At 38.4% G+C, this 14,903-nt stretch overlaps 1 long non-coding RNA gene across 2 annotated transcripts in view; it reads right to left on the bottom strand.

The window, feature by feature from the left end:
• LOC105870847 (uncharacterized) overlaps positions 1-14,903 on the bottom strand; it is a 158,570-nt gene that overhangs the window by 98,537 nt on the left and 45,130 nt on the right. For both annotated transcript variants that reach the window (XR_001153793.3, XR_012921721.1), the window contains exon 2: positions 12,533-12,601. This is a non-coding gene — a long non-coding RNA (uncharacterized LOC105870847). The remainder of the gene's footprint in view (positions 1-12,532; positions 12,602-14,903) is intronic.

Below are 14,903 nucleotides of genomic sequence, written 5' to 3'. Positions count from 1 at the left end.
AGACTGCCCTCCCCAAAGTGGGCGGTCATCATTGCATCACTGAGGAACCCAGTGGAACAAAAGATGGAAGAAGGAGGAATTTGCCCCCTCTTACTTTTCCTGCCTCACTGGTCAAGCTGGGACAAACTCATTTCATCTTCCCCCACCCCTGAACTGGGATTTACACCTCTGATTCTCAGGCCTTTGGACTTGAACTGAACCACACCGTTGGCTTTCCTGGGTCTCCTGCTCACAGAGGGCAGGTCGTGGAGCTTCTCAGACTCCATAATTGGTATGAGCCAATCCCTCTCAGTAACTCTCCCCATATATAAACACATACATACACATCTCGTTGGTTTTATTTCTCTGGAATACTAATACATATAGGTGACTTTCCCTCACATATCAATGTTTCTAGTATAATAAATGTGTGTGCATGTGAATGTCAATGTGTGTGTTATTGTTGATAGGTTGCTATTGCTGTGGTTGTTTAGGGAAAGGCATGGGTAATGAATTTCGAGTGGCTTCATAACATAGCACTGTGGCTCCTGGAAATCACGAGAGTCAAAGATTTGCGTTTTCACCAGGCTGGGGAAATGCTACAAAGAAAACCCTTCTTTTTATAGCTCTACTCTTCTGTAGCTGAACAGTTGTGCCAGCTGCCAGTGCAGAGCAGCTCTATATGACACAAACTATCGCTACAGCATGGCCAGCCTCTCCTCCTCTTTGTTGTACCTCTGTTAGATGTACTCCAGCCTTTGCTGCTTACGAGCTTTGTGACTTTGGGCAAACCAATTCTCCTCCCTGAGCCTCCTTCCTCCATGCTGGAATGGGAACGATGGCAGTACCGATCTGTGGGGAGTAAATGAGATGATGCACATCGAATGCGTGGTGCAGTGCCTTGCACGACATGAGGGCTCAAGGAATATTAATAATGTTACTATTCCCAGTTCTGTATTGGTTCATGCGGTTCTTCCCACCTCTCCTGTGTGATCTCCCTCTCAATGGCCCTGCTCTTTTCAAAACAGGTCAAGTCTTATTTCCTCCAGATCTCTTGTCTGTCTCTTCTCTGGATCCCTGGGTCCACACATGCGTACAGACTGTCCACTGGCTCAAGTACTTCACTGTTCTCCAGTCATTTCATAGGCAGATTTTTGTCCTCAAGTACATTTTACCATTGCTGAAGAAATTGTGCCCCAGGCCCTGGTGCTGGGCACTCCCAGGTGGCCCCTCAGGCAAGACCCCTGTAAGGCACTAAGCCATGACAGCTACTATGTTTATTAGGAAAAGGAAGGCTGAAGTTCCGTTAAGTAGGATTAAGGAGGACGGGAGAGGAACATGTTTTGTCTATGATAAGAGGACATAAGAACTGACCAAGGAGAAAGAGGTAGAGAAACTGCAAACTGGAGATATGATCAATGCCACAAATGGGGTAAACTAGAGCATGTGCATTAGAGGGTTTTAGCTGTCCTCAACTGACCTAGGGTTCACTGCCATCTAATTAGCATTACAGTTTTGACACACACTCACCCCCTGCCCAATGGATTTTTGTGAAGGGTTCTGGGAGGACAATGCATACAAACTAAGAGTTATGTAAGGAAACCTGTCAATCACACCAGGGCAGGAAAGGGGAACTCCACCTAAAAAATGAAGGGCAGGTCATTTATCATATAAAAAACATGTGTGTGTTAAAAACCCAGGGTCGTCTCCACTCATGGAGATAGACCCGTTCCCTCTCTGGAATGTACAGTGCTTAATAAATCTCGGTGCTTGGCTTGCTTGCATCCATTTGGCCTGCTCACTTGTTCCACCAACTTAGTCTCAGTAACTATTCTTGATACTGAGATAAAAACCAGGAAATGCATGAACCTGACAGTACTCAGAGGATTACTGAGAGTTGGAGTGGTTTAGGCAGGAGAAGGGATAAGATACAGGCTTCCCTTCTTAAGCCTGGGTAAAAACAGCTACTGAGGTTCTCAGAGTAGTCACACCAGTATAAGGTCAAAAGTGATCAGCTAAGAAAACCCCCAGCTGGATCCTGAGTGTGCAGCTATCGGTCTACTTATATGGAAGCTCTACCAATATGCTTAGTCATGTCCTGATCTCGCCTATAAAAATTAAGCCATAAGTTAAATTCCCCTCTTGGTTCTATGCACTTATGCTTTCTACGCCATTGTGTCTGTGGCTGAATGTCTAGAACTGTGAAGGTCACAGAGCCCTCCTGACCTTCTCATCAGCAGAGAAGGCAATAAAAGACCATTATCAAACAAGAGCTGTCTGCCCCTCTCCTGCATGACTTTTCATACTCATGGAAGCAGATGGTAATTTTATGATGAATCGAAATGGGTAATTGTCCAGGGAAGCAAAAGATGAGGACATGTCCTCATCTCCGAAATCCAAGAATAATTCTTTGAACACCATAAATAAATTATCTGACAGTTGTTCAAAACCAAAGTCTCCTACAACTTGCTAGAGAATCAAAAAGGAATGAAGGCCAAGTAGAAATTTACCAAATCCAAATACCTAAAGGAAATGCCACCTATAGGTTTGAGTTTCTAAACATTGTTTTAACTTTCAAAGTGAGCAGTAAAAAACACATTTGTAATCATTAGCAATGGTTGCATGAAATAATGAATATTGTTAAACCGTCTCCTGAAGCTTTTGCTTAGGTGGGTAAACAGCAACCCTCTTATGATACAATTCCTCAGCTAATTAGAAAGAACCCTTTCTTCATACCCTACATGAGCCAAATATCAACCTAACCCTGGTCAAATGATCACAAAACCAATGTTAATGTAGGTAAAGAAAATTCATCCATTACATTCAATATTTTTTTTTTAAATCCAAATTTTATAACTGATTCCTCATATAATTTGTAACTTCCATCAGCGTCAGCCTAGCTCACAGCAACCTCAAACTCCTGGGCTCAAGCAATCCTGCTGCCTCAGCCTCCCGAATAGCTGGGACTACAGGCATGCGCCACCATGCCCAGCTAATTTTTTCTATGTGTATTAGTTGGCCAATTAATTTCTTTCTATTTATAGTGGAGACGGGGTCTCGCTCTTGCTCAGGCTGGTTTCGAACTCCTGACCTCAAGCAATCCTCCCGCCTCGGCCTCCCAGAGTACTAGGATTACAGGCGTGAGCCATCGCACCCAGGCTCCCTTTGCCTCTTTGACTGCAGAAAACCCCCATTGTTTTGTTTTCCTGACACTCATTCTCCCCTCCTCTGGCAATGACTCTCTGGCTTTCCCATGGAGATCCCCCTCTCTCCCACTGTCTCTCTCTGTGGCTTGGGGCAGTGTAACTTTCCATCTTGGCTCCTGCCTTCCACAGCCAAGTCACCTGGGAGGCACAAGAACCCCTCAGACTCCTCCTCTCTTATCTCTCCTATTCTCTAAAGCTTTGCTTCATTCCCCTCATTATCTATAGACCTGCATTCTCCACTCCTTTATTCATATGACAGAAGTTTTTATTTACAGCTCCTAAATGTTGTTACAATCCCATTCTTATTTAAATGCCTGCCAGTTGTCTTTGAACCCTGATTTCAAAAGCCCAAGAAAGAAATTCTGACTAGCATATATTTATCTAACAAGGAACCAAGAAGTTATTGCCAAAAGTATAGGAGCTTATATTAGTAGAAAGCTGGGTGGTTCATTCCTCATAAACCTAGGATCAAACACCATGGAAAGGGCAGGTTCTTTAGCCAAATGATACCCTACAGGTTGTCTACTACAACCTCTTTCTTCCCTTTAATCATACCTTTATTCTTCTCAGTGAGCCAATATTTCCCAAATCACCCAGAATAGCCATTTCTCAAGTGCAATGAGCTTATCAGGATTCAAACAGGGTTGCAAAACTTTGGAAGTTTGAGTGCAAACAGCTACTAGAAAGAGAATCTGACATTGCCCTATCACTATTGGCATTGGTGTCATCTTCTTCTATGAAGGGTGATGAAAGTTACCCAGATTATAAAGCAGGATTTTCACAACACTAAATCATCAGCCTGAGAAAAGAACTTTCATCTGAGGAAGCTGAGTCCTTTTAAATTATCAGGCTCACAGAGACATTAAAATGGGACAGCAATCACATCCTACTCCCCTATTTGAGCTATGTATTCATCTCTTGAAACTCCAAGTAGCTATAAATTCACCTAATAATGCTGTACCAGACACTTACAACCCACACCCTATAGCTTAGCAATGTATAGCCAATCACTAATCGATCTTATTTCTGTAAACCAATGAGAATTCCTTTCAAACAACTTTGTATCAGCCCACTCCCTGTCCCCCGTTTTTGTTTTTGCAAACCTGCTTGTAAAAAAGGTGGAACAGATGTTAGATCCAGAGTTACTTAGGTCTGAGTCTTCCAGGCAACTGTCCTCACTTTGGCTCAGGTAAACTCTTCAATTTATATTTTGTGCCACAGCCTCTCCCTGTTAGGTCGACCAGCATTAAATAATCAGATGCCTTTATGCAAGTTTTCTAGCAGTTATATAAATACCAAATGGTTGGTATAATACAATGCTAAAAGGCAAGTTAACAAGGAGAAAAGTTTTTTTGCATAAATTAGAAAAGTTGGAAGTTTCCTGAAACATCTAAATTATTGTCTGCATTTTGCTGCTCGGAAGCATATTTTTAATAAACTTAACCATAGGGAATAATCATTAGGTTTAGTGAATTTAGCAAAATCCTGGCATCCTACTAAATTGATTCAGAGCAAAGAGATTCCCAGAATGAAGGAGAATTAGAACTTCTCTGCACAATGTTACCACAAAGATTCTATTAATAGATAGGAATGCAAGCAAACATCAAATTATTTTTACATTATGTAGATTCCACCAACTAACATCATGAAGGGAAAAGAAAATACTTTGTGGCATCATTTAGCAAACACCTCCTCGGAAATCTTAGAATTGCATGTATGGTCTGTGCCAAGCTATTAATCCTATGTTGCCTTGTGAAATCTTTTGATTGCCTTGGGCTGTCATGTAATGATCCCTTTTGATTTCCTTGTCCTAGCTAGATTATAATCTCCAAGAGAGCCTAATGCTTGGCAGGAGTGGACACTTAGTGAATATTGGTTGAATGATTGATTACAAAACTAGCAACACTGATGTGCTGACTGAAGACAGATTAGCAAGGAACAAGCCAGTTTTCAATTTCCAGGATAACCTGGAAATCATTCCATTTTACTCATGGTCCATGAGACTGGCCAGTTTTGGTTGTTTATTTCATTTTCTCAGTTGTACAGTAGAACCTTTAACAGTGCCTGGCGCAAATGAGCATTTGCTAAAAAGAGTCTGCATCAATTTAACTTTTCACACACAGAACCATCCTTCTACAGATCCACTTACAATCTCAATAAATTAGAAAAACCAAAAGAATAAAAATGTGTAAATGTATTGGTTTTCAATAGAAAAACCAAAAGAATAAAAATGTATATTAAACGTTTGGAAAAGGGACTTATGAGAAAAGGGAGAGTTGGCTAGAGTTGTTTGCCCTGAGGGTTGTCACTCATTGGTTGTCTCTGTTACTGAAAGGGATCAAAATATGCCACCCCAAAGTGTGTCATTTTAGCATAAGGATTATTTTGAGCTAAATGATTTGAGATTGAACAGATATAGAAAGAAGCCTTCCTGGAACTTCCTTTATCTGGCTAAAAGCAGAGGCTCCTGAGAAATGAGGACTGCTATAGATCTCCTCTTCCAGGGAAGTTTGTGGCCACAAAGGGGACACAAAATTGGCACTGAGATTAACCTGCGTAAACAAACCATCCTAAAATAACCCTCATCTTCCATTAGTTTCCCCCATATATCTACCTTCCCATAATTTGCCACCCCACAGAAGCTCAAAATCCATTCCTTTGTCTTATGTCTCCATAATTTATCACTCTTTGTTAAAAATGGTATATAAAATCTCAGGCCTCTGCATTTCTTTGAATCTTCACTTCTTTTCTAGGAAGGGTCACCAAAAACTAACATAGAATAAAATTCGCATGCCATTTCTCAGTCTGTTTTTCAGGGCTCCAACTAATAAACCTAAGAGGGCAGAAGAAAAGGTATTTCTCCCCCCCCCCATACTACACCTTTTACCTTTTCTTTTTTTTTTTTTTTTTTTTTTTTGAGACAGAGTCTCACTTTGTTGCCCAGGCTAGAGTGAGTGCCGTGGCGTCAGCCTAGCTCACAGCAACCTCAAACTCCTGGGCTCGAGTGATCCTTCTGCCTCAGCCTCCCGGGTAGCTGGGACTACAGGCATGCGCCACCATGCCCGGCTAATTTTTTATATATATATCAGTTGGCCAATTAATTTCTTTGTATTTATAGTAGAGATGGGGTCTCACTCTTGCTCAGGCTGGTTTTGAACTCCTGACCTTGAGCAATCCGCCCGCCTCGGCCTCCCAAGAGCTAGGATTACAGGCGTGAGCCACAGCGCCCGGCCCTTTTACCTTTTCTTTTACACATTAAGTATGTAATTTCACACTGCTCCTTGACTTGGTGATTTTAACTTGGATGATGAGGCTGATACCTGACTTCTTTACTCCCTCCTTCACTCATATGAAAAATAATTACATGAAAGATTCTAGGCAGCTCCCAATCGTCCTGAGTAAGAAGAAATAGCCTAGAAGTGTAGCAAGAGAGATTTTGATTAGACACGAGAAAGAACTCCAGACTGATTAGACATTGAAAATCTCCCAAATAAGGGTGGTCTTATTTAGAGACCTTGAAAGCAGAGAAAGCAAAACTTTTCTTGAAGTTTTAAAAAATCCTCTAAGGAGATGGATCCTCTAAGGAGTCTTTAATGGTTTCATAAGGTTCTTGTCTGATTCACTATCCGTCCTTAATAAGTACATTCCTGTCTCACTATTTGAAGGCAAAACGTGAAGCAATTCAGACACTGGCTATTTGATTAAATTAATGTCTGCCTTTCAAATTTCCAGATATTAATAATTATTCAATAGAAGGAATTATTCTCTCTGAACTAAGAAGACAGAAAAAGATCCCATTACCAAGTACAGACATAATACATCTTAAAGTAATATGACCTCACCCCCATGTGCATAACTGGTGTCATTCATCTTCTCTAAAATTATTTTAAATCAAGTCTGAAAAATAAAACAGAATTGAATATAGATACTTCCTGTTTCTCCACCCACATACTTATTTGCATTTTCAGCTTTTAATTAGGTTTGTAATATAAAAGATGCTCTTTAAATTTACATCCCTTTGAGATTAACTGCTTTATTCTCTTTATATACTTACCAGACTATCCCCAGAAAAATATCTCAAGCCAAAGTCAACATAAATAATTGGTGAAAAATATCAAATTGGATCAATGTGTTTTTGCCAAAGCCCATGTGTGACCCAGGAGCCTTTTTAAGATAGATATGGCACTCTGGTCCATTTTTTTCTTTTTTCTTTCCCCCTTTATTTCTCATTTTATGTCCTTCACTGGGTGATATCATCCACGACCAGGAATTGCCAACTATTATCAGAATTACCTCTAACCCAAGCCTTTACTCTGAGAAGCAACTGCCCATGACATTCTCTTTTCAACATTTCAAACACCTCTCAAAATCCACAGATTCGCATCTAAAGTCATCATCTGCTCCTAAATTCCCTTCCCCCAGAACAAATTGGTCTCTTCCAGTGTTATCTGCCCGCGCGAATGAAACTACCATCCATTCAATTGTGCAAGCACCATCTCATTAAGGTCTGCCGACTTTTACCTCCTAAAGTATCTTTAAAATCTATTTATTTCCTGTATTTCTAGTAGCATCACCCTAGTCCAGGCCACATAATCCTTCACTGCAATATTCATCCTACTGGTCTTCCCGAATTCATTCCTGCCCCTCTTCAATCCATTCTTGACTATGCAACCAAAGTAATCTTTTAAAACTCAAATATTCCCCCAGCCATTCTGATAAAGTTTAAAAAGGAGAAAACCAAATCCTTAACCCAACATAAAAGGATCCTCAAGGCCAAGCCCATTCCTCTACAATGTACACGAGTAGAACATTCTGCAGCCCTTTTTCTATGCCCTGACTACAGGTGTAACTTTACCATGTATGCAAATCTCTAATAAGTCTAACATCTCACTGGACTAAAAGATCTTGAAGGCAGGAATAATGTGCATTTTTTTAAGTTTGAAATTTATTCCAGCACAGTATATAGTTCTTAGCACCAGTCACTCCCCAGCAAATAGTCATTCAATAAATGAATGAACAGATGATCTTTTTCGAAGGATAAGCAGCTATCTGTAGGTGAGATTTCAGGAAGACATAGATACATGACGCCACTTCCCTATGTAACACTTCTACCTATCCCAGGATATTTGAAATTCCAAGAGTGAGGTATAAGTCCTTTTTATTCCTTTTCATTCCACTATTAGAAAGAACCTTAAAATAGAAATATCCTTGAGAGCTGGAATATTTGGGCCCTGGAGATGGTATGTCAAAGAGGAGAGAAAAAAAGGAAGCTGAAAGTAAGGCTGCTTATGTTGCCAGCTCCCGAGGCCTCAGAGGAGTCCCCTGACAGTAGATCCTGCAAGATTTTCTGTTTCTAGAACTCTCTCTCCCTAGCTATAAATTTAATTCCATTCCCTAGAGTCAATCCTGTCTGAGGGCAAGAGAAATGTATGGAGTTAAGGATGCTAAGTGCTAAGGGATTCACACCTGAGATGGTCTTGACCTTGGCAGAAGGCAGAAGAACAAGAGATGAATGCTGTGTGAAGCCTCTTTTAAAAGGCCCCACCTCTTAACACTATCACATCAGCAACACCTGCAATCTGGAGGGTACACACTCACGCCACAGCATCACCCGTGCTCTTGCAAATCCCTTTCAGGAACGGGAGTACTGCCAGAAATCCCCACACCTTGACAGGACAAGGACATGCCACCTGCTGACAAATCTTGCGATGGTGAACCTCCCTTATTTGCCAGGATCCCTACCCCTGTGCTCTCTGGCTGTTAGGGCATTGAGGAGGCACGGTTTTGAACCCCTTCTTGGACTGTAACTGGACTGTTACCAGTTGGTTGTCCATTATTCAAACCCGTCTTCCTGAGAGTCTCTGCTCCACATGAATGAACAAGTCTAATTACAAACCCTGTCACATTTATTTGGTCATATTCAGTTATGTCATTACTCTCCAGGGTAACGTGGCTAAAACAACAACAGAAATGCGCACCTCTGGAGAAAGGATCTCTGAAACTATTAACAGTTGTGGGGGACAAACGCTCAGATGGCCCTACTTATGCCAGCCTCCTGGAATCCATGCCATCCTGCAATCCCCTCCCCTGGCATGTTGGCAGAACCTGTGACTTGTTTCTAACCAAGAGAATAAGGCAAAGTTGATGAGAAGTTACTTCCCTGATGATGTTACATAGAAGTGTAACATCTCTCCGTTGCCAGCTTGGATGAAGTAAGCTCCCCTACGGAGAAGGCTGCATGGCGAAGACCTCAGAGCAGCCGTCGGCCAACTGGAGCAAGGAGCTGAGGCCGTCTGTCCCACAACCCCCAAGGAATTGAATCCTGCCAACCACAAGCTTGGAAGCAGATCCTTCCCCACTCGAGCAGCAAATGAGACCCCAACCCTAGGTGACACCTGGAGCCCTAAATTAATCTCTGCCCAGATTAGCTTGGTACAACACCAAATGTTGGTGAGAAAGTGCAGCAACTACAACTCCCATAAACTGCTAATGGGAATGTAAAATAAACCACTGTGGAAAATGCTTTGGCAAGTTCTTATAACTTTGAGTGTACATCCATCTTGTGATCCAATAGTTCCACTCCTACTTTCCCAAGAAAAATGAACACATATGTCCATAAAATAACTTTTATAAGACTCCTTATTGCAACTTTAACCATAAAAGCTCCCTACTGAAAACAATCCAACTGTCAACTGATAGGATTGATACACAAATGTTGGCCTATTCATTCAATGGTATATGACTCAACAATAATAAAAACAAATTACTGATATTATGCAACAATATGTAAGAATCTCAGGGATATCATGTTGAGACAAGGAAGTCAGAATTTTCCCTCCCAATAAATACAATTGTATTATTCCTTTTTTGTTGAAGTTCAAGAAAAAGAAAAACTTACATGTGAAAGAAGTCAAAGGCATGATTAGAAGGGGACATAAGGAAAATTTTTAGAGATGAAAATATTCTAAATCTTGATAGTGTTGTCAAATATGTAGGCAAAACTTACCAAATTATAAAGTTAAGGTCTGTGCAATTCACTGTGCATAAATTTTGCCTCAATTAAGAAAAAGACAAGACACCGTGAATAATTTTATGAAGATAAATTTGACAGTTTTGATAAAATTAACAATTTCTTCCATCTTATGGGAAACAAATTCTTACCAAACTAGAAATAGAAGAATCTAATAAAGTGTAGATAAAAAAACTTTAAAGCCTACAGTAGAGATTTTACTTGTGAAATTTAGAAATATTTCCCTTTGAGCTTTTCCCCTATCATTACATGTGAAGGTCTGCTAAACCCAGTTCTATCCAGCACTGTTCTGGAGAGCTTATCAAGAAAAAGAAATAAAAGATATAAAGGTAAGAAACAAAAAAACTATCATTATTTTTAGATAACATGTTAAGATACACATTAATCTTCAGCAAGTCCACTAGATATTCCTAGAATGAACACTAGGAAAGGCCATCTTAAAGGAGAACAAACTTGAAAAATTTACACTATCAGATAACAAGTTTATTACAAAGATACAATAATAAAAGTACCATAGTATTAGAACAAGAATAGACAAACAGACTTCCTGGAACAAAATAGAGAGTTCTGAAGCAGGCTCACACATGTATGGTGTATGTATGTATGTATGGTTGGTGGCTCACACATGTATGGTGTATGGCCTACATGTATGGTGAGCCTGTATGTATGGTTATCTACTTTATAATAAAGATGCCACTATAGTACAGTAGGAAATAATAGTTTCCTCAATAAATGGTGCTAATTAACTGGATAATCATATGGAAGGTGGAAAAAAAAGAAGCTTGACCCTTAGACTTGATGCGTAAAAATCAGTTCCAGATGAATTGACTTAATGTGACTTCAAGACTCAAACGAGTAGTACTCCATGGTGCATGTATGGAAGTACAACTCAATGGGGGGGAAATCAAGTAGGGGGGAAAGGAGGATGGGATGGGTAATTCACACCTAATGGGTACAATACACACTATCTAGGTGAAAGGCACACTTACAACTTTAGTTCAAACTATACAAAGGCAAATTATGTAACCAAAACGTGTGTACCCCTGTACTATTCTGAAATTTTAAAAAAAAAAATGGGACTATAAAAAAAGACTTAAATGAGAAAGGTAAAACTATAAAGCTTGTAAAAGATTACATAGGAGAATATCTTCATGATCTTCCAATTACCAAAGATTTCTTAAATAAGACATAGAATCAAGCATAAACAAAAAGGTTGGTCAATGGGATTTCATTAAAATGTAAAACTTCTGTTCATAAAAAGTTATTAAAACAGTAAGAAGACAAACCACTGAGAGGAACAGGTTTTCAATGCATACACTGACAGAAGACTCACAGAATTTATAAAGATTTTATGCAAATCAATGAGAAAAAGCAGGCAGCCTAATTTTTAAAAATGAGTAAAAGTATGCAACAAGCATTTCACAGAAAAAGACATCCAAGTGGCTAATAAAAAATGTAAAAATCCTCAATGGCATTAGTCCTCAGGGAAATCCAAATTAGAGCAATAATAAAACGTGATATACACCCAGCAAAATAGATTAAAACATACAAAAATAACACCAAAAATAACAATAGCAAGTATTAGTGAGGATGAGAAGCAACTATAACCCTCATATGCTGCTGTTGTGACTTTAAATTAATATAACTATATTAGAATTAATATAAGAACTTTTTGGAAAACCCTTCAGCAGTATATACTAAAGCTGTACATATGTAAATCCTATGAGCCAGCAATTCCACTCCTAGATACATAAGTTTCAGCAATGAATGTAAACGTGCAACAAAGTACTTGTACAATGTTTAGCATAGCCCTTTTAAGAATAGACAAAAATTGAAAACTACCCAAACGTTTACGACTATAGAATGGATAAACTGTAAAATTCAAACAATGGTATAGTATATGGCAGGAGAATGAAGCAAGAAAAATTAGCTTAAAAGGATTAACAAGTAAACTGTTAATGGTAGGCACCAGATATTGGGTACATGGCTATTCACTGTAAAATGCTTTCAACTTTTCAAAACGTTTGAAAATTTTTATAGTTAAATGTAGGAGAAATAGATTAGAACTAATGATGTATTTCAGCAACATAACTAGTTTAGAAGAAAACCATAAGTCAAATAATTATACTAAAACCACAATAAGTTAGAAAAATATTGGATAAATAATTATATATTTGATAGAAATAATATATCACAGAATAACTATAACAAGAAATCATAATATAAGCAAAAATTACAAATTCTACTTTTAACCAACCAAGACAAAGAAAGTAAGTATATATTGCCAAGCAAAAGTAGCTGAAGACTAAGGACTTACCACAGTCCAGCATTAGACATTCATGAACTTCTCTCAGGACTAACTTTAATTCCTGAAAATTTCATGAACCTAATGAAAGAAGAAAGCAAATATGATAATCCATTAGCAACAAATTACCCTTATATTTTGGCAGAAAAAATAATGTGAAATATATTTGATTTTTCAAAATAAAATTACAAGGTAATGTGATTATATATGAATGTAGTATTGCATAAACATTGCTATAAATGGGAGCAAAGCATATCTTACTATTTTTAAGACTCCCTTAAGATTGACTCATGTCATTTTATCAACTCAATTTTGTTTGACCTACAGATACTTGCATTGACTTCTAACAGGAAGACTATCAGAAGCAATGAGACTAGCAAACAGACGCTGTCAAAGAAGCTGGTATGATTTTGCTCTTAAGCTGTTTTATGTGTTTGTGCATTGAGCTTTTGGATATAAAAATACCCTCATAGCAGGATCAAACATCTTCCTGTAATAGTTATTTATATTTCAGTTATTTACATTGATGGAGACCTCAACAGCTAAAATATCCTCTCTGAATCTCAACTGTGTGCGAGGCAACACGTTGGCTCTGTGGGGTGTGCAAAGATGTGCAGGAATAGTTGCTGGCATCTGAGAACCAACAAGCTCTAGTTCAGGGAGAGGATTTATCTGAGAGTATGCTGCAGTATAGTTATTGACAGAGCATTTCCACAGTAAATAATCATCCTTGAGATGAATAAATCTGTTGCAATTTAACACAATCATTAACGAATCAAAAGACTAAGATCGAGTAGGTGACACTGGGCAAGCCACTTAACCTCTTGTGACCCGTCAGCTTTTCTGAGCACTTTTCTGCTCTTGCAACAGGACTATTGCCATTTCCCGAGCGAGCACCAACCTCTCTCTTCACCTTGAAGAACTTGCAAGGAATCCCGCTTGAACATTCTTCATCTGCCTCTCTTTCCCTCCCCTCCTTTCACCAGCCTGTCTTTGTCATGCAGATTTCAGCAGAAATGTAACTTATATTCTCAGGAAATCTCCCCTCAGCCCCCAGTTCTGAGGTGGGCGCCCCTCCCATGCGCTCCCATAGCAACCTGTCACGTTGCTGTTATCACTGTTGTATATTTGCCAATTCACGTGTATGCTTTCTTCTCTATAACGAGTAGTTTCATAGGTCCTGAAGTTTGTCTTTTTTGTTATTGTATATCCAGGAATCGGGGTGTTGCAAACAAATGTGCTGCACTTAGTGCTTTGAAAACCATTTATGGTGCCGTTGGCATAAACAACTGTGTGAATGGCGCCACCTAGAGACGTGTATTATACAAACCGCACCAGGTCCACTACAATCCCGTGCAGGACTGTGCCTAACGTGTAAAAAATCTGAGTAATATTTGTGGGATGAATGACCATTACGCCAAATATTCTCAAAAATCCTTCCGAATTCTAAAATTCTACGACTACTAACAAAATTTTAAAAATAGATCACAGTTGGGTATAAATTACAAAAACTGCCAAGTAAATCACATCTACTTCCACATACCACATAATATTCAGTTTAGAATTTACAGACATACTCAGCTTTAATATCCAACTGTATGAAATATTAGTTATAATAGTGAAAGGTAGTTATTAAAGCATTTAATATAAGTAGCTACTTCTGCTATGTGTACAATAAGGATATCATACAAATATTTTGATGAGATCTATAAGATCAATATGTTTATAATTATGTATATTCTATATGCAAGGTTTCATACCAATGTGTACTTATATTCTTTTTTATTAAATGTTTGATAATCCATTATTTCACTATTCTTTCCATATTCAAATGATCCAATTTTGGTCGGGGGAGTGGGGGTCCCCTTCCTTTACCTTTTGCTTTTAGAATATATCCCACTAAGAAGATAAAGTCAGAGTGTCATATATAAAAGTTACTTGGACTATCTTTTTTTCTTCTTTGTTATTATTTCATAAATTTGATGTAAAATTAGAGCCATTTAACTTTGGGGTTTTGCTCCATCCTTTTAAATTTATTTTTCCTTTTGAAATATGTGAAATATTAACATGGTTCAGAAGTAAAATCTACACTCAGATGTCTCATTCCTTTCTACTCTATTTTCATCACTGCTTTTATATAATTAATTTTATTAATTTCTAATCTCCAAGATTGAGATTTATAGGGATGTTTAAATTAGGAATAAGATAACATGATAGATTATAATTGGCGAAGTAATGCATAGGTCATCTCATTTTCCTTTGGAGTTCTATCAAAGAAGTACATTTCAAGTATGATACTTTATATTTTAAAACAAATAAATTTAATGACTTATTTGAATATTATTTTTAGTATTTTATAAGTCAAATTTTTCTTTAAATATGT

The sequence above is a fragment of the Microcebus murinus genome, chromosome 11, assembly GCF_040939455.1.
Source record: "Microcebus murinus isolate Inina chromosome 11, M.murinus_Inina_mat1.0, whole genome shotgun sequence".
NCBI lineage: Eukaryota > Metazoa > Chordata > Mammalia > Primates > Cheirogaleidae > Microcebus > Microcebus murinus.
This window is presented reverse-complemented; position numbering and strand designations above follow the sequence as displayed.